We start from the raw sequence: 27,362 nt of genomic DNA on the forward strand, positions 1-27,362 counted from the left end.
ATTTTGTGTAGAAACAGTTGCTTAATTAAAATTATTGTTATGACTAAACTCTGATTTAACTACCTGAAAATTTGAAACATTACAGAAAATCTCATTAAACTTCCTGTTCCCCCCCCCCCATTATTCTTATAAATACTCCTTTTCAGTATCCAGTGACTGACTACTGTGCAGGTTTGAAACTTGCGTTCTTTTACCAGACCTACTTCTTATCAGAGGAGTTGACAAATGAGAACTTGAATTCATTTAATGAAATTGGATGTATTATCAGATGATTAAAATGATTTAGCACAGATTCCAAAGATTCAAAGAAATCGGAGCATCGTTCATTAATGTTAATGTTATATCTTATGTTGATCTCATTTGTAATAAAATAATTATTCTGTAAGAAAATATGTGGGGGCTTAGACTTCCAATTTTACAGGTGTGAAACAAATGCTATAAGAAAAGTGTGCAAGTCAGTATAGTGAGAGGGTGAATGGCTGGGGTTCAGTTTCAGGCAGGTGCAAGATTTTTCTGTTCTGCAGATCATCCTGACAGGCTGTGGGGCCCACCCAACTTCATATGCAAAGGGTACCCAGTGCTCTTTCCCCTTGGGCATGAAACTGACCATTCATACCATCTAGTGCCGAAGTCACGAATTATAGAGCTATATGTCTTCTTGGCTTAGTGCCAAGGGACAACTTTGTCTTTTACAAGAAACGTGACTGAAAGCAAGGTTATAGTAGTATTAATGCATGTTATACATGGATGACTATAAGGTTTCGTTTGAGGTGTTCATAAATGAAAATACTGGACAGATTATTGGGGAAAGCAATGACTAAGTAAGAAGAATAATCATAAGACTTGTGTCATTACTTCAAGCAGGATATTCACTGAACTACATAAAGATGAGTTTATGAAACATCTGAGGCAGTTTCATAGCCTTGTTTAGATTTTCACCATAGTTCCAAATTTTAAAAATGGATTGGCGATCATATTTGCCCGCTTGAGTATACAAGGGGACAGAAAGTAAGTAAATGTTAGTTTTAAATATTGCTCAAAGATGGCAGGATAGTACTCGGGGGGGTCACTCGAAAGTTAGACAGTGACATCTGTAGAATTTGTTAGTTGTCTTCCTTAGTTCCAGTATTTCATCACTGGAGCGTGCTGTTGGTGAGGCAGACATTATTCTTGACAGCACGCTTTTCAAACAGTCTTTGGTAACCGGCGTAGTCGGTATAGTGGTCGTGGTTTGTGTTGTGTGAGGACGTTAATTGTCTTACTTAGTGAACTGGAGTGGAGTTGCTGCATAGGAAGAGTTTGTCTGTAGGTACAGAATTATTTCGGATGTATTACATATTGCACTATTTTCTATTTATGTTGTGAATAACTACTTGCGTGTGTTGTTTTGTTTCGGTCCCTATTAAATCGCGTGGAGGGAAAATGGTTTGTTTCTCTGTGATGCTGTATCTACCACTGCCGAGTTCTAACATTCATTTTCATCCCCTTCTCTAGGTCAGATCGTCAAGAAATTTGTTCATAAGAATTACGTGGAGATTTGTGAAGGCGGTTTGGTATTTCCACAAAACGTAAGTGCATACAAAACTGATATTCGTCCATGGGAACGAAACAAAATGTTCGAACCTTGGCGCCTTCTGTATAATAAATTGCATTTGAGCCATCGTGAACGCGAACTCGTGCTTGTGGAGCCGGGTAGTTTTCGGTATATAGTAAGCAAGTTTATTTATTTTAACGAAAGCTATACGCAAAATTCAGGGTAGACGCTAAATATGGTTGTGAGACAGGAAACTTAAGGATTAAGAAATTCGACTTGACTGGAAATATTAATATCGAGTAAAATTATGCGATTCAAAATTATGGGTATTATTTCTCAGTTGGAGGTCGGAGGGTCATGTTACCTTAAGAATATTGCTGTTGAGAGCTGTCGCCATCTGGACCAGCTGTGATAGTTTGGGTGTTGGCTGGAGTACAGTGTTGCAAGTTCGACCAAAACGGCTGGAACCAGAATGGGATGTATCGTTTTTTCTTTCCATATTTCCAGCCTTAAGCAATTGGTTTTAATGTTTTCTTTGCTATAATCACATATCTGGGACTTCATATGATTAGAATTGGTTTACAGTGATGTTTTGTATCCTCCGAGTTTAGTCCACTGGCCCACCTTCCATCCTTTTGTTTGATGAGATATGTGACGACATTGGCCGGTGGAGGGGAAGTGTAGCAACACCGGAAGTTATGGTGAGTCAGACAGGTCCCCCTCCTCCCGAACGGTCGTGCCGGGTGGGGTGCGTTAGGGAGAATGCTGGGTGGTTCTGGCATTTACTTATTTACCCTAAGAATTAATCGATTGGGCTCCCCCGCCTCCCATGCCATTGGTAATACAGTGCTTTCTCAAAATTCTCATGGAACCATTAGCCGATAAAGACACGAGTTATTTGCATTAACAACGAAGTATTTTTATTGCTTGCATCAAAATGGTATCAGGCACTGCAAGTAAAGTAATTGGGCACTAATGACTGTTTTATGGTTTTGAAAGCATTAATTTGACTTTATTTACAGTATTAATTGTGAAAATATTTTATACTGTAAAAAGTGAAATTCCATATCTTTCCACCCAGAAATTATTTCAGCTACCAGAACTTTGCCAAACTTTTTAAACATTCATGTAATTAACGTAATCGATTTTTGTTGCTGTTGACTTTGAAATTATTATCTGTGTATAGTCTTGTTTTGATTTCTGAAGGTTTTAAGACTTAAGAAATTTGGAAACCTTGATTACTTGATAATTGGCATATAAATGTTCACTGTCACTTTCTCTTGTTGATGCACATGATAATGTGGTATTGTATTCACTCTTACTCTGGTCTTTAAATTAAATGCAGAAAACATTTTTCTCTGCATTTCATGTGGGGTTTCCTGAAATATGGGACATATTTATATTCTGGGTGACTGGAAATATCACCAGGACTTGTTCAGATGTTTTTGGACTTTCCCTTTGTAATTGCATCTCTGATTTGTAGCAATGTGTTGGGACCATGCTCTTTGCCTGCATATAAAGATGGAATAGTACTTTAAACAGGCCACAATATCCCCCTCCTATCCATCCTATTTTATCTAATTTGAAGCTTCATAACCTCAGCAGCTGTTGCAGTGTCATGAAACAGGTACTGAATAGGCCAAAGAATATGGACACATGAGATGGAATTCTCCAAAATGCAGGTATACCATCCTTAAGCAATTATCCTTCTGTAAGGCAAGACACATAAATGTGATACATATTGCAGCAAGTGGTTAGACATGGCCTTCTAATGGGTAAGAGAAAATGAACAGTTCTTAAGTTTCAGTTATTTGCTGTCTCCACAGCTCTTGTCATGATGTACCCTGCCCAGTGATGGAGGAATTGGTCTGATCAGCAGTTTTATTTAATAACTTTTAGCGGACAAAATACTCTTTAACAGAATGGTGAAGAAACGTTAATGTAAACATGCTCATTCCTCAAATTTCCACAAGTATGTGGATGTTCATAGCATGTGTGAATGGAGTATGCATTGCAAAGACTATCCAGCCAAGGGTAGTTTCACTGTCCTTAAATATGTTCAAAGCCTTAATGCATTGCTAGGCTATAATCCTGTTTGGAACAATATTAGTCCATATTTTTTGGTTGCTCTGCAGTGTTAGACTGTGATAGCCTGCTTGGTCTCCTCCACATGAGTCACTTGGTTGGTTTGAGTAAGGATTTAATTAAGACTTGTGAAATTTCTTTATTCTATTCTGTTACGACAATAGGAAATACGGACACACCATATGTTCATCGTTTCTTACAACATATTTCAGCTCTTTAAGCCATCATCAGGTATTTGACATTTTACATTCCCTTGTACGAGTATAAAGAATAATGAAAAGCAAATAAGCTAAAAATTATTAAATAAATGGGCAGCAAAACGAATGAAAAATGGATATGCTACTTTCTGGAAAAATATTTGTGAAACATCGTTTGAACAGACATAGCTCTCTTTTTCTCTTAATACAATATACGATAACAGCTAATTCCATTTTCTAGGATTTGGTGAACTAGCATGCTTCTTTCGACATTCGGATCTAAATCCGTGATTTGTTATTTAACAGGTTCCAAATTTCGAAGCATCTGCTGGAGTACCTTTATCAAAATTCCTTTGAGACATACTCATCTTCTTGTCATAGGCACTTTGTTCTTCCAGTTCTGTAACGTCTGTGGCACTGAGTGGCTGTGAGTGCAAGTTCAGGCATTCTCTGATATTGGGCGAATCAGCATCTTCAAAGCCAAGATCCTTCAATAAGAGCGTCAACTTGATTTTCGAAACAACCTCTTGAAGCCCACAGATTTAGTGAATTTTTTTTTAATAGTGAATGGTAAATAAGCGTATGTTTCAGTTTGAAATCTCCTTCAGAGTTTCCTCCCAAGAGAAAGAGTTAGGCGGCCTTCGGGGTCTATGTAAGCACTTGTGAGTCTTCATTTTTAGCTAAGAAAACTAGGCGGAATTTTCTTTCAATAAAGGCACGTTCCATCTTTCATCAACTTAAAAATTTGGCGGTCATAATTATTTTGCTCAATTATTCTTTTAAACATGCAGGAAATTTGGAGGCTGCATCTTTATGGGCACTCCTCGCTTCCCTTGTTAACATGACATTAGACATTCCAGTTCGAGCTTTGAACTTTTCATTATCACCCTCTGCTGGCAGAAAATATCATGGTATCCCATTTGAATTTGTTTTCTTTGAGCGATGAAAACATATTAAGTGCTTTTACCATTATGTTGTTGGTACCAATTGGAATCCGTTTTTGAATGTAATCATCCAGCCAAGTTATTAAAAGCGAAAATAGAACTTCTGTTTGTAGTGCACTGTATACTAAAAGATGTTGATGCAGCTTTACCTTGTCCTATGTATTCCTTAGATTTAGTCGTATCGTAGAAAATTTTGTCTTTCATAATCCGCCGAATGTACGAAATTTTAGGGGGGAACATGTAGAGGAATGGTATAAATGTTTGTGACCGTATGAACCAAAACTCGCATTGATCGAAAACTCTTATGTCGAGCTTTACCTTTGTGTGTGTCCTAGAGTTTCAAAGGGCACGGATTGTTTCTTTGCTCCTGTCCTGGTCACCCCTCTATATTTGTATCGGCTTTCCGCGCATGGCTTACACTTCTTCCCTGAAGGTGGAGGCAACATGTTCCTCTGAGACGGTCTCAAACTTTTTGCCAGAAGCCGGTAATCTTCCCGTTAAAAGCAGCCCGCTGGTGGTACTAATGATCTTGAACCCTACATGTTTGCAAAGTGCACCAAGCTATCGGCAGTTTTATATATATATATATATACACACAGGGTGTCTACAAAAGATCTGACACATTTTGATCTTTAATAATTCGGAAAATAACGAAGATAGAAGTAAACTGGTTACATTGTTGGGTTGAGAAACTCAAAAAGTTGTGTGTCTATTGTTAATAAAGTTGTACATATGCTCCATTTGTTGCACATAAAATATCAAGACGATATTCGATTTCTTGCCAGGTTCGGGAAGGCATACCCACATCCACAGTGGTTATTGCGTCTCTTTCTCTAGTAAGAGTACGAGAACGGATTTTGCAACAGATATGTTACAAAGAATAGAGGATGATGAAAGATTTCTTACAACCATATTGTTCTCTGATGAAGCTTTCATCCACATTTCCGGAACAGTCAATCGCCATAACGTACGCATTTGGGGATCAGAGAACCCTCATGAATACCGTGAAATGGCAAAAGACTCCCCAAAAGTGGATGTCTGGTGTGCTCTTATGCATGATCGAGTCATTGGGCCTTTCTTTTTCTCTGAAAAGACACATCAGTCATTTTCCAACAAGACGGTGCGCCACCTCACTGGAGCACCATAGTTCGTGATGCTTTGGACAGACTTTTGCAGGAAGATAGATTGGACGAGGTAGTCCAATTTCTTGGCCCCCAAGATTACCTGACGTAACCCCACTGGACTTTTTCCTCTGGGGATATATCAAAGACATATATCAAAGACGTTGTTTATAAGACGCGGGTGAGAGACGTCGATCACTTAAAAACCAGAGTAAGAGACGCAATAACCACTGGATGCCGGTATGCTTGCCCGAACCTGGCAAGAAATCGAATATCGTCTTGATATTTTACGTGCAACAAATGGAGCACATGTACAATTTTATTAACTGTAGACACAAAACTTTTTGAATTTCTCAATCCAACAATGTAACCAGTTTATCTCTGTCTTCGTTATTTTTCGAATTATTAAAGATCAAAATGTGTCAGACCTTTTGTAGACACTCTGTATATCCAACTTGTATTTCAGAGTTCAGTTGTGTTCACCACATCCATACCCCATGTGTTTATACGCCTGGTTCATATTCGGGAGGTATTCCGGAGGCAGGCTATTCTGACCGACATTCATCCTCACTCCAATATACTGTGGGACAGAACCTCCAAGTTGACGACGGCCATTTTTACGTCCAGTGTTGTTGTTGGTGTTGTTGTTGTTGTTGTTGTTGTTGTTGTTGTTAGTGCTGCTGCTGCTGCTGCTGCGCCCCCGCCCCGCCCTACACATCGGTGAATACTGTCTCTCAGTAAGCTAAGATGCATTAGTTTTGGGGGCAAGATAGCTTCCAATAATTTTGGTTGGATGAACGAGATTTAATACTGAAGTAGGCAATATACATACTACGCGGCAGTTCAGTTGTTAGAACGACAGAAAGTTGGATTCCACGTCCCTGCACACAGCTGTACATAAGGTGTTGCGTCCCAAGTATGTAATTATAACGTAGCTGCCTGATATGGATGCGCATTGTAACAGGCTATTTCGAATTTTTAGGAAGCAGTTTCCCCTTTCCCGTAGTGGAATGTTGTGCATATGTACTGCAGAATCGCCACTAGTTTGCCGTATAAATCCCGGCAGATGTCAAAGGCGTTCTGCCGGGCTCCTTTCGTCGGTGCAGTGATTAGCTGCGGCACCTGAATTTCTCTCCGCCATCAGAATGTTCCGTTCTGGAACCCACCTACCCTCCAATCCAGTCGGTACTGGGAGTAATGCGGCAGGAATGTGAAACCGACCATTCGTCTCAGTTTACAATGCATGGTGCGTAGACACAAGACCAACTTCATTTTCATGCTTCCGACTCCGACGCAGTATGATAGTCTTTGAGATCGTCCCTCATATCGTCGAGCCTCCGGCGCCCGACTTCGCTGTTGCCGAAGATGACCGATGTACCGGAAACTCAGAATTGTGTGGTCGTCAACTGATCCAATGTCCAAGTTTAAGTTGAAGTTATTTCCCTGTCAGCCATATTGGTCGCATAATTATACACCGGCGTACAATAGTATTGGTATGAATGTTGAATTAGGTGCAGTCAGTGACAGGGTATTGTGAATCAGTGGAGGATCTACTGAGCGCCGTGAAAATAACTGGTAGGCTTCTGGATCTAGATTCGAACCCTGAATCTCGTGAACGAAACGGGAGTTCTACCTAGCACACCGCGTCTTTCGGTGTGTTATAAAGAAACGTAATGGCCCTTACTCCGTAACCATCCCGACTCCAGGTCCCAACTTGAATCCCGAGTATCTGATAATATGTGTCTGATCAGGGAAGGGCCTTCCTCCTTCTCGGGGGGCAGTTGTAGATGAGTATGAGGCAATAATGGAATAGAGATTAGCAAAGGAAACTGGAAGGAACTCGTAGAAAACCTAAATCCAGTGACTCTTCATCTCGCTACATGAAGTCACCTGGGATTGAACCCATTCGTCGGTGTCTAACAGCCTGTATTTTGAAACGGCTCTCGGTGTGTTAAATTTATCTGCACAAGGCAGTGAGTCAACTTTGTTTTCGCGATTTCTTGTCTACTTTCTGAACAGGCATTGAAGTGCATATTGAAGTCAGAAGACATGAATTGCATTGAACTGGCCCAGGGTCGTTCCCTGTTTTCGTTTTAGTAGTGTTGAATCTTGAGTTAGATAGCTAGTTCTGTTTGAGTAGATCATTTTAATATGTTTACACATAGCAGTTGTCTGTTGACTGGGCTTATAATTATACGAAGGGCACAAGAAACGTTCACAGTTATAGTGCAGGGGACCTGTTGAAAAGCGGCAATTTGAAGACCCCAGAAGATGGGATAATATATAAGTTATTACTGTTATTGGATGTATGATATTTCCAGAACCGCAGTAGTGGCCAGTGGAAAGGAAGGTAATCTTGACTTCTTGATTAAATTGTACTTCTGCCCTTGTAAAAGGATTAGGGGAAAGAAAAAAAGTTACTCTTCGGTTTTTCAGCAGTGGACGCAGCGTTACATATGTGACAGCTGTTTCAGCCGACAAATATCCATCGCTCCTCACGAAGAAAATGTACATAATGACGCAAAAACAAGTCTGTAACAGATGGATCGACTGCACAATGTGCGGGCGCAGGAGTGTGAGGGGATGATAAATTGCAACTTAGCACGAGTTCGCCCTTTCAGCCAGATATAATCCTATGATCTAAGGGTCTGAGAGGAGTACTAATGGCGTTGCAGCACTTCTAGTGGTAGAAAGGTGAAGGTATCCCTGTGCTTAACTAGTTAAGCACTATACCACGAAGACTTGTGGAAGAGTGGATGAATAGATCCTTGTTTTCTTGACGTGGGCACTAGTTTGAGGTGAGTGGTCAGCTTCACCGCCCCCCCCCCAGGCCGCTTTACCCCCGGGTAAGGGCGCCCTGTGCCAATTGGGTAGGAGTCTGGGTAGGCTCCAGAGTCGGTCTGAACCCTACCGGGACTCGACCTCCAATCCATCACCCGTCCAGCCCATAGCCAATCGCTGTAGCGACTACGTTAATTCTAGTGGTAGATTTGGAAAATAGTTCGAGTTGTGAACGTGCTGTGTTCGATAGTGGGCTGCTTAACTTACTGTTTATAGCACAGTGGTAACTATGAGTACCGGCGTTAATATTCAGTAACTCTTCATATCACCAGGAGTGTATTTATGTATCTGACTTGATTATAAGAATAAACATTTTTTCTTTAACATCATTAATTGGCCGCTTTTCCAGTGCATATGAGGTATGCTGTCATGCAGATAGAAACCGTCTTCCGAAGGAGAAAACCGTTTTTTGACCTTCAAATTTCATTGTACCTAAAGAAAGTGTCTTTCATAAATTGAACATATAAATACCCATATAGATTAAAATTCCCCTGAATTTTAAGGGAACCTTCGGCACTTTATTCGCAGCTACGCTTAGAATTTTACGCTGATGACTGCTAAAATTATGTTTGAATTGTTGATTGGTAAGGGAAGCGGGTTGAGGTATGTATTGTCTCTTTCAGAAGTGGCCATTACATACAGACTTACCCAACTCTACTTCATGCTTTGCGCCATTTGCAGTTTTCAGCGGAGAAAGTACTCACACTTCTCCGTGCGCGAGGTATAGTGCAGCCCTGTATGTGGCCGGAATACTCAAAAAATTCACACAGAAACTCTAATCCGATTAAAAGCAAGATGTTATCGTCTTATTACCGCAGATCTGATAATTGTTGCTAGCCAGACGGTGGCACGCTCCACTCCTTTGGTGGCGTTGGCTCACATTCACATGTCGTCTTGATGTAAAGCTGCCCAGCATCTCGTTTAGGGACTTGGAAGTAAAACCTCTCGCATACTACAGAATGGCTAGACGGAGGGCGAGGGTACACCAAGGAAACTGGCAACCGCAACGCAACCGCAATTTCCGAGAATTGTTATCACACATGTTACTGAATGGAGCAGCGCAAATTGAGGAAACGGAAACGCAGTTTCCTCAATTTGCGCTTCTCCGTTCAGTAACATGTGTTCAACTCAGGCTGATAAGAATTCTCGGAAATTGCGGTTGCCAGTTTCCTTGGTGTGCCTTCGCCCTTAGTGGTTGGCGTTGCTTGACGAGAAGACCGACTATACTCGGGCGTCTTGCACTTTGCTCAGTTCCCCCACTCAGGTAACTAAGATGACGCCTTGGAATAGGGCGTGAGCGTTTCCGATCGCTAATTTTCCAATCGCCATTGTCGACCCTGCACAGCGTACACAGTTGGTAAAGCATCGATAAATGTTCCAAAAATGGCCTCGCTGGTTTGAGATGGCTCATCAGCTTCGAGCCTCAGCCGCTTTTGCCAGTATGTAAAGAAAGCCGTAGTCCTGGTGCACGTTGGTTCGACCATAGCGCCGTTCTGGACGCAGTGAGTTGCGTCTTATTACAGGCGTGTTGGGTGATTGCTTGGCGCGTATTGCATAAAGTCACTTGGAAACACACCTAGGAGCGGATGGTAGGTTTAAGTTAAAGTACATCCATGAGGCACAGATTGTTAGAATACGTACTGCATTGAACTGGCGTAGAGTGGGGTTCAGTGACGATACGGCCATGAAATTTGCGTTTCTATAACGGAGTTTGCTGACCAGCCGAATAACATGAAAATGTACTTCGCGGTGTGGTATGCGGGGGCTGCTCTGTTGCGCCGTTCAGGAATTTTCACCAGAGTGGCGTCTTGTCTAGGGGTATTTCTGCTTTGAACAGACAGAACATCTTTCTGTCCGTGTTTGGTTCCACATTCTGTGATGTTATCAGTGCCATGGCGTCAGGACATAAGATTAGGCGGAACCAGGCAGTCGCAGTACAAGCACGGACATGCTGGTTCGGAGTTTGCAGTTTGCTTGCCCGTCCTCAGCTATCTGACGTCTTTCTAAAAGTTTGTGAGAGTTGGTATATTAATACAGTTATTAACTTTTTGGGCATTACCCTCATACTTTTTGGAATTAAAAAAAAATATGTTTTGGAGGCTGGACCCTGCCTTCGTCCTCAGGTAAAAAGCCTACTCATTTGGTCCCAATCGATACAGGTAATCCCTGTTTCCGGACCTGGACAGAGCCAAGTCTACGGATTGTCCCTTTCAAATAAGTAAAAAAAGGACGACGGATAATATCCGGAAAGTCAATGAATTTTGTCTTTCCTCTCGTTTATAATTTCAATGAAGAATTGGCGCTGTGGATCTCACCAGTATACTGTTATCGTGCATCCAACTAGAAAACAAATATGGACGCTCTGCCATTTCTGTAATTGCAGTCGTAATTAGATGACAATTTTCATTAAGGATAGTTTCGCTATGCACTTCAGAAATCCTGCTTCTTCATATCATTTAAACCCAGTTATTCATATAGTGGAGTCGAGACTGCTCAGTCAGTATAGCGACGGGCTATGGACTTGATGGCCACGGGTTGATTTTCGGCGGGGGAAAGATATTTTTCTCTATTCAGTGTCCAGACCGGCTCCGGGGCGCATGCAGCCTCCTATATAATGGGTGCCGGGGGTAAAGAGGAGCCAGGATAGCGTAGCCGGTACAGCGACTGGCTACGGGCAGGACGAAGGGTTCGGTGTTCTAGTCCCGGCAGGTACTCTTCTCCACGCCGTCCAGACTGGCTCTGAGGACCACCCAACCTCCAATCAATCAAATGCGTACCGGGAGCTCTTTCCCCAGGGGTAAAGCGGCCGGGGCGTGAAGCTGTCCACTCACCTCCGTATAGTGCCGAGGTCGAGAATGGTAGAGCTATACCTCCAGTCGCCCGTATGTCTTCATGGCATAGTTCTTAATTAGTTAAGTGCAGAGACATCTTGCACATTTTCTTACAAAGAAATATAATTTATGACCATATAGTGTTATATAGACACCATTAATATGTTCTGAAACAACAGAGTAACATTTGAGGCCCATGGGGTATATAAAATAGCGATGTAGCCACAGTAAATCATCAACCAGGTCGGACTGCCTTCTTCGCTATGTACGTCTTTTGTTTACGCACAACGGAGATGTCAAATAGCAAGAATTTAATATCGCAGTTTGCCACCGCCTATTCCAGATCCAGAATTTGTAGTTGACATAGCGATCTTTTCATCAGTCTTCATTTTAACATTTTAAGTTATCAACGTTTTGACACGGCAGTACCAACACAGCCAATAAACAATATAACTTAAAAAATTACAATTAGCAAAAAATGTAAACAACAACCAGTTTTGCAGTTATGTGATAATTTATGTAAGTAGTCCGATGATGGCCAAATATCGTGTGATAAAGAAGGTGCCTACGGGCGGCGCAGTTGTACACAGTTGTATTTGACGGAACCTCATATGCTAGCAGTTTTCGTACATATGTTTTCCTGCAATGTTTATTCACGTACATAACGTTTTCCCTTCTGTCATTATGGCTGTCCAGTTATGCTGTGTATATCCTCTGTTCTCGCGTTTGTTATAAATATGTCGTATTTTTTTATATACCTACTCATTTAGTCTGTTCATTAATCGCACTCGATCTATATAAATTTATCTTACCGAGTTTTCGTATTTATAAATGGACATTGAAATTAGAAAAACAAAATAAAATGATGTCCCTGTACAGAAGGGGAATGTTCCTTCTTCGGAATGAAACGCAACGCAATTCGTGTGTTGTTTCAATACCGATGTGTCACCTGTCGCTTGCGATCGTCTCCCAGACGCAAGGATTACAATTGCTGGGATGTTATCGTGTTTTAATGCTTGGAATATGAAGCAATCTTCAGTCATAACGGAGAAGATTTGAGGTCTGTGGGGCGAATCAGAAACTGGTTCTGTGGTACGTGCAAGTATAACGGGCTGAAACCTCACCTGCGTGACCTTCAGGATTCTTTCTTTCTTTCTCTCTCTGTCGACCATTTTGTTTTCATTGTGCTGAGAAAAGTTATAAGACGTGTTTACAGACTCCCCTTCGGCATAGCAGAAATGACAGCTTCTATTTGCCTAGTTGTATTATTCAGGTTGAGCCGTCTAAAGATCGAGGTTTTATTTTTAATCAAAATCTTCCAAATCCATGCGAGAGGAAATTTCTGTAGCGTTTTGTGTCGTCTTCCTCATGTAGGTACATGCACATGGTATCCTAGAAGCGTTGCTGTAGTGCACTGCCGTCGTTCGGCGTTGTAGATCGTGTTTGGGCACTAGAGACGGGCGTATAGAACTTCTCCAGTAAGAACAGCCTGACATTTGTGTACTATAATGTTCGCTTTGCTGTTGTAGTTTTCTGCTATTAACGTCCCGTAAATAGAGGCCGAAGTCACACGAAGGTTTAACATTGTTCTGTCAGTACGTAGCTTAGAACCTCACTATTTGTTTTAGCACCACTCGCTTTGGCTTCTACGTATGGAGTGATGCCTGACGATGAGTTTCGAAAAGCCCGAAACACATACATGCTAAGTAGCCACGCGTTCTTGTTGAAGGTGGCAAGAAAACTGAGCATATAACCGCGACACCACGGTACAACGAAGTTAAACACAGTACGGATTATATTGCATTATCCTTTTTACCATAGTCTTTTGTTGAATGTGTTTCGTGCAGAGAATTAAAAAAAAAAGCAGTAATTCAGAGAGAATGTTTTGTCAGCTTCTGTACGATAAACCTTTTACGAAATTTTCGGTGGAGATTCACAGCCCCTGATATAATAATAAACCGACAGGAACCGAAAAGAAAGGAAAAAATCACCTTCTAGTGAACGAACACCCCCCCCTCCAATCCCCGTACCATATTTGCTGAAAATCCTAAGTGGTTTGGGAGGTCGAAGGGAACAGACGTGATGCCATGCGTGTTCGATTAATGCTGAGTACAAGAACCAGAAGTTGAAGCTGCATACATTGCATTGTCTACTTGTTTCGTGTCAACTGCTGGGTGTTGAACTGTACCCGTAAACAGAAATGTTTGTTCCAAAACCTTGTGCACAAGGTCACTCGTCCTCTTTCGTGTCGCACTCTGCTACACGCGTATTGGGGAAGACGCACACGCAGAAGTTCTCATCAGTTGTAATTGAAGTTTCGAATTTGGGTAGTTGTTTCGAGTTTATTGCGGTGTGCCTTGCAGTATCTGTTAAGGCGCGTCCACGTTACTCGTGCTCGTGCTCGCCAGGCTTGCGCTCGTCGGGAGACTCGTCTGGCTTTTACTTGTGCTCGTGAATCTTCGTCCACACTACTTCAGTTGCTCGCCAGGCTTCGGTGCGTGAGGATCCGTATGTTTACTCTTAGTGTGTATAGGCTGTAGTCGTATTTTAATTTAATGGTTAATGTTTTTAAATTAAAAATGTGCTTGTCTCGTGACTTGTCATATCGTCCACATTACTCGCGAGCATAGCGAGTCACACGAGCACGAGTAATGTGGACGCGCCTTTATGCCTTACGTAATGGCTACTCCGTTGAGACCTCTGTAATAGAGAATACCAGGAGTCGAATCAGAGCGTAGCGTAACTTACCGAATATGAAGCACAGACTGTATCGTTTGCATTTTCATATCAGCCATCTGAAGTTCCCAGGTCAGGTTTGATAGCCGGGCAGTTCATGCTTCCCTTTCTGTTCCCATTTATTAAACTGTTTCAGATTTCACCTCAAATTCATTTTAAAATATTCCGAATTCTGTTATTCTGGCATTCCTTTTTTGTTTTTTATCTGTATAGGATGCAAATTTATGCGTACATGCACACAATTTATGTAATGGGATTTGTAGAAGTTATTGTAATTCGTCATCAGGACTGAAATTATATCCTGAATTGTAACCTGTCTAATTTCCCTCTTCTGTTGGAGGTTGGGAGAAAATACTTGGTATATTTTCTCACTTATACTGAATCCTTTAGATGTACTTTCTGGTCAGGATGGCGATTTCCACGTTGCTAACTTTCTGCTAATGACATGGAACGCGCTCCAGAGATTAGAAACTAAAACATGACATTCAGGGGTTAGAAATACGAGTACAGGGGTTACCAAAGATGAGATTGCATCGGTCTCAGCTTGTGTGATTGTCAAGCTGACTTACACCCTAAAGAAAAACGAAGTTTGGAGATGTTCGAGAGCATAGTCCTGAGAAGAATACTTGGGCATTCAAAGAGGAACGAAGTAAGAGAAGGAGAGAGAAAATTACACATTGAACTATTTCAGCAACTTAGGGTGACTAAAGCAAGGAGGATGAGAAGGGCGTGGCATGAAGCGCGCGAGACACAAAAAATGCATACAGAATTTTAATTCGAAAACCTGAATTGGTTATACATCTTGGAACACGTAGTAGTAGATGGGAGTATAATATGAAAGTGAAATAGGAGATGAGGATTGTGAACTGGATTCATGTGACTCAGGACAGAGACCTGTAGCGTGCTGTTGTGGAAACGGTAATGCACCTAGTTCCATAAAAGGCAGGAAGTTCTTGATCCGCCGAACCCTCAGTGGCGTCCAAAAATGACTTTGCTCGATGGGGTTGGCTGGCCAGTAAAAACAGCTTTTCAGCAATGGACGCAGTTCGGCTGTTTCTCTGAAGATATATAGCGCGCGCGTTGCACAGGGCGTGTGAAACAATTCTTGGGCTCAGTTCAAATATAGACAAGGTTTTCTTTTATTGCTAGTGGGGTGGGACTAAGTCCCTTGTACTGCGGCCACTTCTGGCCTATTGTGCCAGCCCCAGATGATAGGTGAGGATGATTGTGGAGCAATTGGTGGAATGAAGATTGGCAGGGGAAACCGAAGTACTCGGAGAAAACCTGCCCCAGCGCCACTTTGTCCACCAAAATACCACTTGACCAGACCCGGGATCGAACCCGGGCTGCCGCCGTGGGAAGCCAGGACTAACCGCTTGAGCTATGGCGCGGCCTATATAGACAAGTTAGTGGCTTGTGAGAAGAAAATCTTTGTGAAATCGCCAGCTATAATAGAGCTCCAGGCACACTATTCCTTCCAGCTCCTGTAATTACACACTGGGGAACTTGGTTGTATGCCTTTGTGTGTTATGGAGAAATCTTTTGTTGTGGTACGTGAACGCTGTAAGGACGGCACTTCCTCTGTTGCAGTATTACGAGAAATGTGTAATGAAGGTGTTAATAACTTGCTTGGCCTACATTCATGCAAATCCCATTTTTTTGCCGCAGCCCATAAGAAAGTTGAAAGGAATAAAGGGTTTTGCATATTAGAGACAGACGACCTAGTTAATTTTGAAGACCTGAGAGACTTGAGTGTTAGTGACGTCGCTTGTTACTTGTATACAAGACTGGTATCAGGTGATGTGGAACGTACATTTTCTCGATGCAAATCACTCTTCCGTGATGGCGACACAGATTTATGATATACAAGTTAAGATGACTAGCGTGATTCCCTGCAGCAGCGCTCCTCTCTTTGGGATACTGACTATGTTTCGTAAGATAAAGTTGCCTCTGTGCTATATTAGTTGAGCACTGTGCCATGAAGGCATACGGTAGACTGGAGGTATAGCTTCATTCTTTACCTCGCACTAGATGGTGAGTGATCAGCTTCACGTCCCGGCCGCTTTACTCTATGGAAATCGCCCGCGGCACCAATTGGATATGAGAATGGGTGGACCCCAGAATCGACTGAACACTGTGGAGAAGAGAAAAATATTTCCGACTTTCGGAATTTTTTTTTTTATTTTAAGGCACATACAAACAAGTATCATAATTTTTGCACGTAAAATCTGTTCCCAGATAATTCATAGTTTTCAGCAGGATACATTCTGTATCTCAGAAGTTTCCAGGAGGTCGAACTACCGTTACAACCAGATGGGACTCGCGTTTTACATAATTGCTGGTTTAATTGAAGTTGCTGCTTTCTCTTTCGAAGCATAATCATTTGCAGTTCAGTAGTCAGTATTGAGGGGGTGGGCTTTCCCATGCACTTAGACCAGTTATTGGTCCATTGTGCGTCCCCCTTTTAATTTCTACTGTCTCCATACCCTACCTATACTGGTGCTTACTATCAGCCCCTTTCTGCCAGCGAGGTTCGAACCTTCTACTGGCAGTGGTATCTAATATCATTTGCAGTTAATAAAATAGGTGTGTAAACTGAAGTTGGGACTTCTTGACTGTGAAGAACGAACTCCTCTGTGTAGTAGATTCCTTCTTGAGAAGCTGATAGTCACTTAACTGATAAAATTCCTTGTTTTTATATGGAAACTGGTGGTTCATTATCTTTACAAATCCCACAACTGTACACTGGTCTGAATCTAATCTAGTCGACACCCTCACATCCTATTTCTCTAAAGATACGCATAATGTAATCCTCCCATTTGTATACACTGCTTTCTTTGATCGACTAGTGTGGAGCACTTCTTCAAACTAAGATTTATTGTTTTCAAATCGTAATATACGAGACTTTCTGTAGCCGAAGGATTTACGTTGTATCTTAATAGACATCCTTTCCCGGTCCTGTAGATGTCTACATTATCATCCGTACTTTCCTAAACTTCAAACTAATTTGGTATTTTAACTTCCATCACATTCTGTTACTTGCTGTTAAGATACTAGCGCATCTTGCTTATAAAATAAATTTGTGAATTGCGGAAGAAACCAGGTCCTGTACCGTGGACCTGTGTGTCTAGTCATACACTGCAGAACATGATTCCTGCATGTCGCGGAAACATTCCTGTTCACGAGATATTTGAAACAGATTTGTGGCGTGTAACCGGTTCTAGCTTGGCATATCATCACATGGCCACCTGCCGCTGACAAGGACGAAGTGACCGTCACTCAGCAAGGCCTGCAGTGAAATCATGAACAGAATATTTGTACTTTTATTGTAATGTTGCAGCCAGGATAGGCTGAATAACAAAGAGGTCGAGCTCTGATTTTTCGCTTCATCATTGTGTCCAGAACGGCGCATTGTGCCCACTCAGCCTCGTTTCCGCTGGCCACTAGGAGTAAAATACTGAGTGTAAAGATAACTCACTTCATGGAGCAGCCGCCAGTTGTGCAGATACTCAACATCTTATGGAACCCTAGGTTTCATTACCGTGTCCAATCCCTATCACCCTATCCTAAGATCCATTTTAATGTTATCCACTCACCTACGTCTTGGTCTTCCTAGTTTTCTCTTTCCTTCTGCCTTTCCCGCCAGTATCCTACATGCTTTCCTCTTCTCCGCCATTCATGCAACATGCCCTGCCCGTCCCATCCTCCTTGACCTGGTCATTCTAATTATACTTGGTGAGGCGTAGAAGTTATGAAGCCCCTCATCACGTAGTTCTCCATTTCTCTTGGGTTCAAATATTCTCAGCTCCATGTTCTAAAACACCCTCAGTCTGTGGTCCTCCCTTAATGTCAGAGACCAAGTTTCACACCCACACTGAATCACAGACAAAATTATAATTTTGTATGTTCTAATTTTTGTATTGTATATTGTTTACAGAGCGACTTTATTATTTGTGCAGATCGTCTGATATTAGAATAGTGAATTTGAGAAAGTTACGATGGGCGAAATTTTGGCAAGGATGGTAAGGGAGAGGGGACAAGGAATTCATACAGAATGTTGGTAGGGAAACTGTTTGGAAGACCGAGAAGGAGATTGTAGGATAACATTCAGATTGATCTTAGGGAGACGGGTTGCAAGGATCGGAGGTGGATGAAACTGGCTATAGATCGTATTCAGCGGTGGTGTTTTGGCATTACCAGCTTTGATTAAACCTTCGGGTTCTACTACAGTAGTATCGGATTAGTTCTATACCAGTACCGTATTTTGAGATAGTTTTGCTTAGAAGTAACTTCGTCTAAGGGGTATTTTGGATCTGTATGGACCAAAATAATTCTGCCAGCCTGTGCCGTATCGAGATCCCTTGAGTGTTTTTCTTTGTCTTCGTAGTTGAAACATGTGTACGGACTGTCACATTCTCCCAATGCTATACCGTGTTTTGATTCAACTTGCATTCCTACTGTATCAGTGGTTGTTACAAAGCGTGCGATATGGCGCCTGACGGCTTCCACGCTCTATGGATTTATATAGAAAAGTTCATAACCTTCACCCCCGGAAGTAGACATCTCTGCACTCCTATCTGCTGCTTGGGAATCCTAAGTTCAGTCCACATTAATATCTGGACGAATTATAAATGGAGCTCTGGTCAGTTCTGTTTAATGGTTACCAGGTTCTCTGTGACCATGCAAATCTGCCGAGGCGCAAGGCTTGTAGCTCTGCATCGATGCTGCTTCTGCTGAGGAATGAAGTGGTGCTTAAATACAGGACAGTTTTAGCTTTCGTAACATGTCTCATTGCTAAGTACTAATTCAGTAAAGTAGGCAAGTTTGCGAAATCTGATCTTCATGATCGCGAGTTGTTTGCTGTTTACGAGTTCGAGGTATAGAGTCCGTTCAAGTTTGGAAGTTGAACTTTCCGTAGTTGTCGTCATAGATACTGGGGTAACGAAATCTTTGATGATGGGACCCTGAGTTTCATCATCACTTATACGAAAGTTTGCTATTGGATATGACCCTGCGCCATTTTAATTAATTTTACGTTCTCAAAATACAAATTCCATTAATATGCATTTGATCATCCCATTTTCATGTCGGTACTGAGGCCACTTTCCGATAGTTTCCCCACCAAAATTATATATTCATGTTCTGTCTCATCACAAGAAGCAATAAGCATGCTAACCTTTGTGTTACATATGCATTTTTATATGAATCAGATTCTCCTTATGTCGCGAGGAAAACCTCGTTACCCCTGAAGGCGGAAACCGCATAGTGATACATGATGCAGCAACAGTTTCCTGCAACTATCGTCACCAAGATCGCGAAACCCCTTATGTTTTTCATTATATCTTTCCTCTGCTCTTTTGTTTTCTTTCATGAGGCGACTAGCTACGTCCTGGATGACTGTGAATCGATTCCTCGCGACCCCTATGCCCATGCCCCTCTGTTCATTCAGCTTCCTGTCCAGAGGATATCCGGAGTTTTTCTCCGGTTGGGCCAAGGGTAGGGACGCCGTGAGCGTGGAGCTGACTGCCTATTCCAGTCTAGGAACCAGAATGCTTCGGACTTTACATCCACTTCTTTGCGTCTTCGTGGGCTTTTCGTGCTTGGGTTGCGAAGCAACATTTTCTTACCCAATAACGCAGTGCGCTCCATTTTATTGCAGCCATTTGGAAATGAACCTGTAATAGCAAACCGAACTAAACAGCACGGAAAGAAAAGAAGCGTAGTTCAGTCCAAGTTTTCTTAAGTGAAATTTCATAAAGGAAACTCTTGGGTTGCTCAAATATTCGAGTTTTACTTCGCCGCGAGTTTCCTTACTTCAACTAGGGGACTCTGTCATAGAAAAGTCCCTGTGTAATAAAATGTGGTTTAATGTGATAAAGTGAACCCGGGAAATCTGGGTGGAAAGCTTTAAGAATCGCTGTTTCGTAGAGGTGCGAAGCGCAGACCGGTGCCATTGAGAGAGAGACTTTCACTTGCCTATTAGCTGCGCATTCCTGCCATCATGGCTGTCTCTTTAGCATGATAATGGTATTTAGCACGTCACGTGCTTTCATTATAATGCTTCCATACAAACGACACACGGAGAAACAAGTGGCGCTGTATCGTATACCTCGTTTGGTTGATTGCTGTAAAATCGACTAAATTATAGGCCTATTCTATATCGTGACCCGTTAAACAAGTCAAGTTGAACTTCTCAGATTTGCATAGTGGCACCTCCCATATGTAATGCAGTATGACGTGGTGCCAAGTATCTCAAGCGATAACACAGCAACGTAAGCGCGTTTCTACGCATCAAGGCTCCTGAGTTTCCCTGTTATGTGACTAAGGCGAGTTTTCGGTACGATGTCGATGCGTTTACCTGTGGATAGCCCAGGGCTCATTATATCTGATACTGCGAAGCCATATCGGCCGTACTTTTTCAGGGATATATTTTGAGATATTTACCGGACCGAAATCAGATTTAAAAGAAACGTTTTTTGGGCGAGGTATATCTGTAGCATGACGATCGTGTTTTGAGATCAGACTGCATTGAACTCGGTTCCGTAGTTACTGCTCATGCATGAGTTCAAATCTGGACTCTGTTACTGAGGTTTTTGTCGTGTTGATTCCCATTTCCTTTGGTGTCTGGTACATGCTATTAAGGTACGCCACGAACGCTATCTGCCACATATTTCCCAGTTCGTAATAATCCTGCATTCGACATTATAAGCTGTACGAATGGTTGATATTGTGTCGTTAATAAAATAGGAAGCCAACAACATGAAATTGTAAAGCGAACACTGTGGTCACTTGCTTGGGTTGGTGCAACCATCGTAGCGTTAATTTTTGTGACAGCCTTGCTCTGCCTCTTTTTTACGTTGTCCGGCTACACATCCCGGAAAATTGAACTTCCTTCCGGTCCCTCAGTTGTGTCGTTCCGGCTACACGATCCTCAGGAATTGGCTGTATAAAGAGAGTCACAATGAATCTTCGAATTATAATTCTTTAGAGGACAATGTTGAGTGTGCTGTGGAGATAATCGTAAACGTGCCTACCGATTTTCTGCAAAACGTTTTGTGTTAAATTTATATATGCGTACGTGACAAGCGCGAAATTTTATTAAATTACGTGCGAAAACTTTCACTGTAGAAGAAATACTTACTTCTGGGCAGTATGTTCAGGAAAATGTCAATAAATTGTGTAATTATTGATTTATAATGTGTTGTAATTAAGGAAAAGGAAACTAGATGGTTTGAATTGTTAGAATTTGTTTTTTTTTCGGCTGTAAAGGTAATTTTAGATGCGTCCTTTATTTTACTTGATAGAAGGAATAACGCCATTGCTTTTATACGGACCCGTCATACACATGTGCCAGAGAAGTTGCCGAGCAATAACGGCGATTTGATTTTAATTTTGGCTCATATGTGCATCAAGTTAGGAGCATGAAGTAGTGGTAGCACTGCTACGTGTTCGGGAGGTCCGCAGGTTAGGATTTTTGTTGGCTGAGTGGTTCTCTTTGGGTGTAAAGAACTGGAACATCGAATAGAGAAGAATGGCGAGCAATCCTGAGGAAGGCCAGGGCTCACAAAGGGCTGGCGTGCCAGTGATGATGATGATGATGATGATGAGTGGTTGTCTTCAGTTTTCTCAGTCTAAATGGCGACATCAGTATGCTACGTTTGTAAAAGCCGTGACTCTCCAAATTTTTGTTTAGTAACCTCTCGTGGCCATTTTTTACCTTATTTAGTAGATAAAGAATCATTCATTCGACGTTGTATAAAATATGTGACATACTTACTTACTCATGGAGCTGAGCCCTTCTGGAGGAGCCGCCAATTCTGCAGCTACTCAAGAATTTCCCAGCATTTTATGGAACCCGAAGGTTCATTACCGTGTGTCACGAGAGCCCTCCGCTGGTCCCTATCCTGAGCCACATCTATCCAATCCATACCATCCCATCCTATCTCTCTAAGATCCATTCTAATATTGTCCACCCACCTACGCCTTGGTCTTCCCTGTGGTCTCTTTCCTTCTGGCTTTCCCACCAATATCCTATACGCATATCTCGTCTCCCCCCATTCGTGCTACATGACCTGCCCACCTCATCCTCTTTGACTTGATCATTCTAATTATACTTGGAGAAGAGTACGAGTTATGAAGCTCCTCATTATGCAGTTTTCTCCAACCTCCCGTCACTTCATCTCTCTTAGGTCCAAATTCACGTATTCTCCTCAACACCCTCAGTCTATGTTCCTCCCTTAATGTCGGAGACCAATTACATATTGTCATTAAATAAGACTGTGAGTGTCTGCTGTAACATGCTGACATCTCCAGAATGTGGCGAAGTGTAAATAATTTTCTCCATGCTTTTATGTTATATATATGTGTTCCAACTGGTGTCATTAGTCACCGACACAAATGAGGTTATTTGTAGGCTACACACACACACACACACAAGTATCACGAGTCTGTGGGAGGAATGTGGCATTCACAAGATGTAGAAAGGCCCGATTATCTCAATCAGTAAAGTCAGTCTATTTAATGTACGGCTGGGGTTCCATTACCCGTAATTCATTTGTGATTTTTATCATCTTATTTTTACCCTCACCCAACCTTCTCTTCAGGGGGAACCGGAAGCACTTTCCACTAGAGCTAGAGCTCCCTGAGCGCGGATCCAGCTAGTCAACCCCATCTAGTGCCGGAGTCCAGTGTGCTATCTTCATGACCTCTTGTGTTATATGGCGCTTAACCTCCACGCTCCCTATATATCTATATCGTATGGTGCTCAGGCATGGGATTAACTATACTTCTTAGAACACGAGACATACTGGATTATCCGATCTGTCGATTGAACAAATAGAGTGACGCTCAGAAGGGAATGCAAAGGAAGGAAGAAACACTAACGTAAGGTTGTCAAGAAAGACGGCATAGAAGAATATAAGAAACTTTATATAACAGTGGCACATGAGTATAACAGCGAAATTAAAGTCAGAAGGAATGGAAAGGAGTTAGTTTGTTAAATACGCAGAGATCTTCACTTCATACTGTCTTCATGCGTTCTGTGAAATACAAAATGGATATTCATACATGGAGGAAGAATTACGAGACTGGAATTTAATTTGGACATTCCATTTATTAAGGATACGCAGCGGAGTGAATTCATGCGCTGCGCGCGCAGCCTCGTGCTTGGGACAAGAGTCAAATAAATTAAGATACTGCCATTGAATTCAAAGTACCAGAAGATGTTTCTCGGTTATGGCTAGCGCCGATCTTCTCATATTTGGCTACCAGAACTGCAGTACAGGGCCTGAAGTTACTCAGTTGATCAAAAAGTTTCATGTACAGTATGGACCCTGAAGAATGCCCATCGCCATATGCATAAAACTCCACCATCGAATACATATAACAACATATTTCTCGAAGTGGTTTTTAACGGTATCCTGCAGTCTGTGCCTGGTCTGCCAGTTACTCCTTTCCCTTCAGTGCTCCCAACATATTTTGTGTCTGTTTTACCTCCATTTCTTACATTTCTTATCCATAGCATGAATTGTGAAGCTCCTTTGGAATTTTCTCCATTTCATTATCACTGTTTTCTTGGCTTCGCGTCCTCAGACATCCTAAATGTGTGCTGTCACAGTGCTTGATGGCTAGCGGGATCAACATAGTTGCATTCCATGACAGTAGTGTCTGTAAAGGAGCGAAAGTTGGCGACGTTCAGCGATACTGATCGAGGTCGCGTTCCAATGAAAGGGAAAGTATTCCATTGAGCAGCGAGCGTATGAAGTAGTAATCACTAATGTAGAAAGGCTAAGTGGCTTTGATAATATGCACGGTAGGCCTTATAATGACAAATGTTAGGCGTTGCAATTTGTCTAAATGATGAGATACTCGTGCACTTAAATGTCGGAAGTAGGCCTGCTGCTAATTGGGTGGTGTGGTTTAGGATTCCAAAGGATCAGAGTTTGTAGGTCTAAAAATTTAATTTTTTTATAAGCTGTTTATTAAAAGGGAAATTTTCGATTCGAAACGTTCCTCCGACTAACTATTCAGGTATTTTACTGTTCCAAGGCAAATATTTCAGACGGATATGTGTGAGTACGACCGCCTCTGTGGTCTAGTGGTCAGTTCCTGGCTACAGATCCAGAGGTTGCCGGGTTCTATTCCCGGCGCTATCAGATTTTCTGAGAAGTTAATGGGTCCACACAGCCTCGTGAGGATAATTGAGGTGCTATTTCAAGGAAATAGCGGCTCCGGTCTAGAAAAACGAGATTAACGGTTGTGTGGATCTGTTGCGCTGACCACGCGACACCCTCTATCCGCTAAAGTTGACACTAACTTCGCCGACAAGCGGCGGTCACTCGGTCGGTATTGCTCGCTTGCGGACTACAGGCCCCGAAGTTTTGTTTGTTTTTTATGTGTGAGTACGTCGTACATTGCGCTGATAATCTTACGAAAGAAAAGCCCCACACGTTCAGCAGGACCTTCGTCATCGCGATTGTGGTTCCCATCCTACTTCGAAAATAGAATTTTCTAATTATTTACTGTAGACGTAACGATCTAATCTGCACACTTTCAGACATTCGTCGCAGGAACCGATCTTCAGAACGCTGCAGCTAATGGCAGTAGAAGCTCTGACGGCTCCAGTGTCGATATTGTAAATGACAGGCAGTTAGAACGTGTGGAAATTGGGAGATATCCGGTGATACGGTTCCCGTTCCGGCGTAGTGAAGTTCATGTGACAGCCTAAAATATAAGTCGGGTGCGTCTGTCATAGGCGTGAAGAACTTATTTCAGACACCTCGTCATGTTGGTACCTGTCGAAGTTTGGCATTTCATGGCAAATAGACGCCATGTTCTAACACAAGAATATCGTCATGTTTGTAGAACCAGGAGGGTGTTTCGATAAACGTCCAGCATTCAGGTACTCCGTATTTAAGTTCTTATCGACCATGATCCAGTTCCTTGTGAAAGACGGAAATTATATTCTCCTCGGACCAGACTTACAGTACGAGAGAACTCACGTGATTTATTAGCAAGATTTCGCGCAGAACGTAGGAGGTTGCATTGAACGCTGTGGCCTTTCTCTGGCAGTAAAACCCAAAGGTTGAGCATTGCTAATTCCATAGCCTGCCGTTGGATGTACATACAACGATTTCCTTGGAATGGCCGTGGAAAACCACAAACAGACCGCGACTTGTCTCCGACCAAGATTCGAACGTGGTTCTTTCAGAATATGTTGCCGTTCTCCCAGTCTATTGTCATTGCAGTGGGTGTTTTGGAGAAAAAAACGCAAGTCGGCTGTGTTGTTGCCATTTCAAGTTCCAGGTCGTCGTTTTCGAAAGAAACTCTGAAGAAATGCATTTTCGAGTCCTGTTATTTTACAACGAAATTGTTCCACTATCATCATGATCTTCTGAACTATGGTACCATGTGGTCTGGTGGGTGATCCAGACTTTTCGAAACAGCGTACTGCCTCCATTTTCATGATTGAAACTCACCTTGAAGTTGGAGGCAGCGTGTTTCCCCGTAACTTTACTGTCTACCTGCCAGACTGTACGATGTCGGTACCCATAAGACCAAGATGACAGCCATTACTGCCTTTATTTATGTTAACATCGTCTGAATACGGCCTCTATTTGAAATGAACAGTCCAACTTCTTTTGTTCTGCGGTACTTTATTAAATACAGGGCAACTTTACTTTGTGCTGTATATATGCTACTTAGCTTTACCTAGCAGGTCTTAACGCAATACCTCTTCTATCTGATAATGGAGACGGAGAACACATGAAATATCATAAATATGGTAGGCATCCTGTATTCAGAAAATGGGCAAATGCAGATACAGTTTTCCCAAAATATAACAGTATTTCCTCATAGTTCATGGAACTGTTATCTCTAGAGATAATAATGGAGAATTCAGATATTTGAAATTCCTAGACCATGTTACTATTTAGTGTAGTCATTCATGCAGGGCACGTGCAAATGGGACGCTAATGGATCTAACGGTTCTGCCCACATTTACTTCGATATTCGTTTGTTCTTTAGTAGAAGAGGGCACGTGGAACCTGCGCCTGCGGTGTCTAGTTCATGAGCGACGCACCGATGTGCCTTGACAAGAGAAGCATTCACGGAAAAGCTTCAGAAAGCAATGCTTTGTTGCTTCTGGATCCTGAACAGTTGATTCCCTCCGATCTGTAATGCTCTTGAACTGTATTGAGGAGGTGCCCGGTTCAACTCTGAGTCACGTGATGTCTGTTTCAAGCAACAGAACATCAGGAAGGGAAGTTTTATTGGAATACTGATTGGTAGTTGGCTTTCAGAATTTCGTAAAGTCAGTGTTATTACAGGGTGCTTCTTATGAAGCAGGCTTTACATTTGTCGCACCCGATGGATTGTCTGTATCCACTTCATGGAGACCATGAACGAAGCGTAGAAGCAGAGTGTGGATATCACAGATTTTAATTCAATTCAGGATATACAGAAGCACAAATCCGACATTTACATTTGAGTTTTATTAACGCCATATTTGTCTTCCCATTATCATAATTCCCCACTTAGCTGGTCCTCCTTCCCTAGGGATAATGGCTTACGATTCCTGGGAAGTGACCGAACTCGGGAGATTCCGTAGAAACCGAATAAAAGTGCGACATGTTGACCTTTTCCACGTCCAGAGTTCTCATGCAGTAAATCAGTCCTTGCTGATGAACCAGTTCACTCGCTACTACTAATTGGCAAATGTAACATGTACCGGAATGCACGCAGTTTCCACTTATGTTTTGTTCACTTTATATTCCTAACGCTCCTAGCTGCTACAACAGATGTCATGAACACGTTTACTGTATTAAGTACAGTTCTCTGTTTTAATTGGGGTGGGGTACTTTAAATTTGGCGCACATAATGTCAGTGAGTCGCACTTTCGCCATGTTTTAATCATTCATATAAGAACAACATTTAATACAATTCGCAGGCATATCTATGAAGTCCACGCCATATTATTCCACATATCTGACTCCAGCGGTTCACTAGTTATTGTTTTGAAACAGGTAAATATAGATTTAGCCATTTTGTCGTATTATTTGCCTTCCCCCCCTCCC

General features: G+C 42.1%; 1 protein-coding gene across 4 annotated transcripts in view; it reads left to right on the forward strand.

Annotated features, from left to right (window-relative positions):
- The first annotated feature begins 1,152 nt into the window (after positions 1 to 1,152).
- LOC111863358 (A-kinase anchor protein 200) overlaps positions 1,153 to 27,362 on the forward strand; it is an 86,264-nt gene continuing 60,054 nt past the window's right edge. Inside the window, exons 1-2 of one of the 4 annotated variants that reach the window (XM_023849614.2) lie at positions 1,153 to 1,309; positions 1,495 to 1,568. The gene's annotated coding sequence lies outside the window, so the exon portion shown is untranslated. The remainder of the gene's footprint in view (positions 1,310 to 1,494; positions 1,569 to 27,362) is intronic. The other 3 variants (XM_023849613.2, XM_023849617.2, XM_023849615.2) reach the window with 3 other exon arrangements.

Source organism: Cryptotermes secundus, unplaced genomic scaffold (genome assembly GCF_002891405.2).
Source record: "Cryptotermes secundus unplaced genomic scaffold, Csec_1.0 scaffold509, whole genome shotgun sequence".
NCBI lineage: Eukaryota > Metazoa > Arthropoda > Insecta > Blattodea > Kalotermitidae > Cryptotermes > Cryptotermes secundus.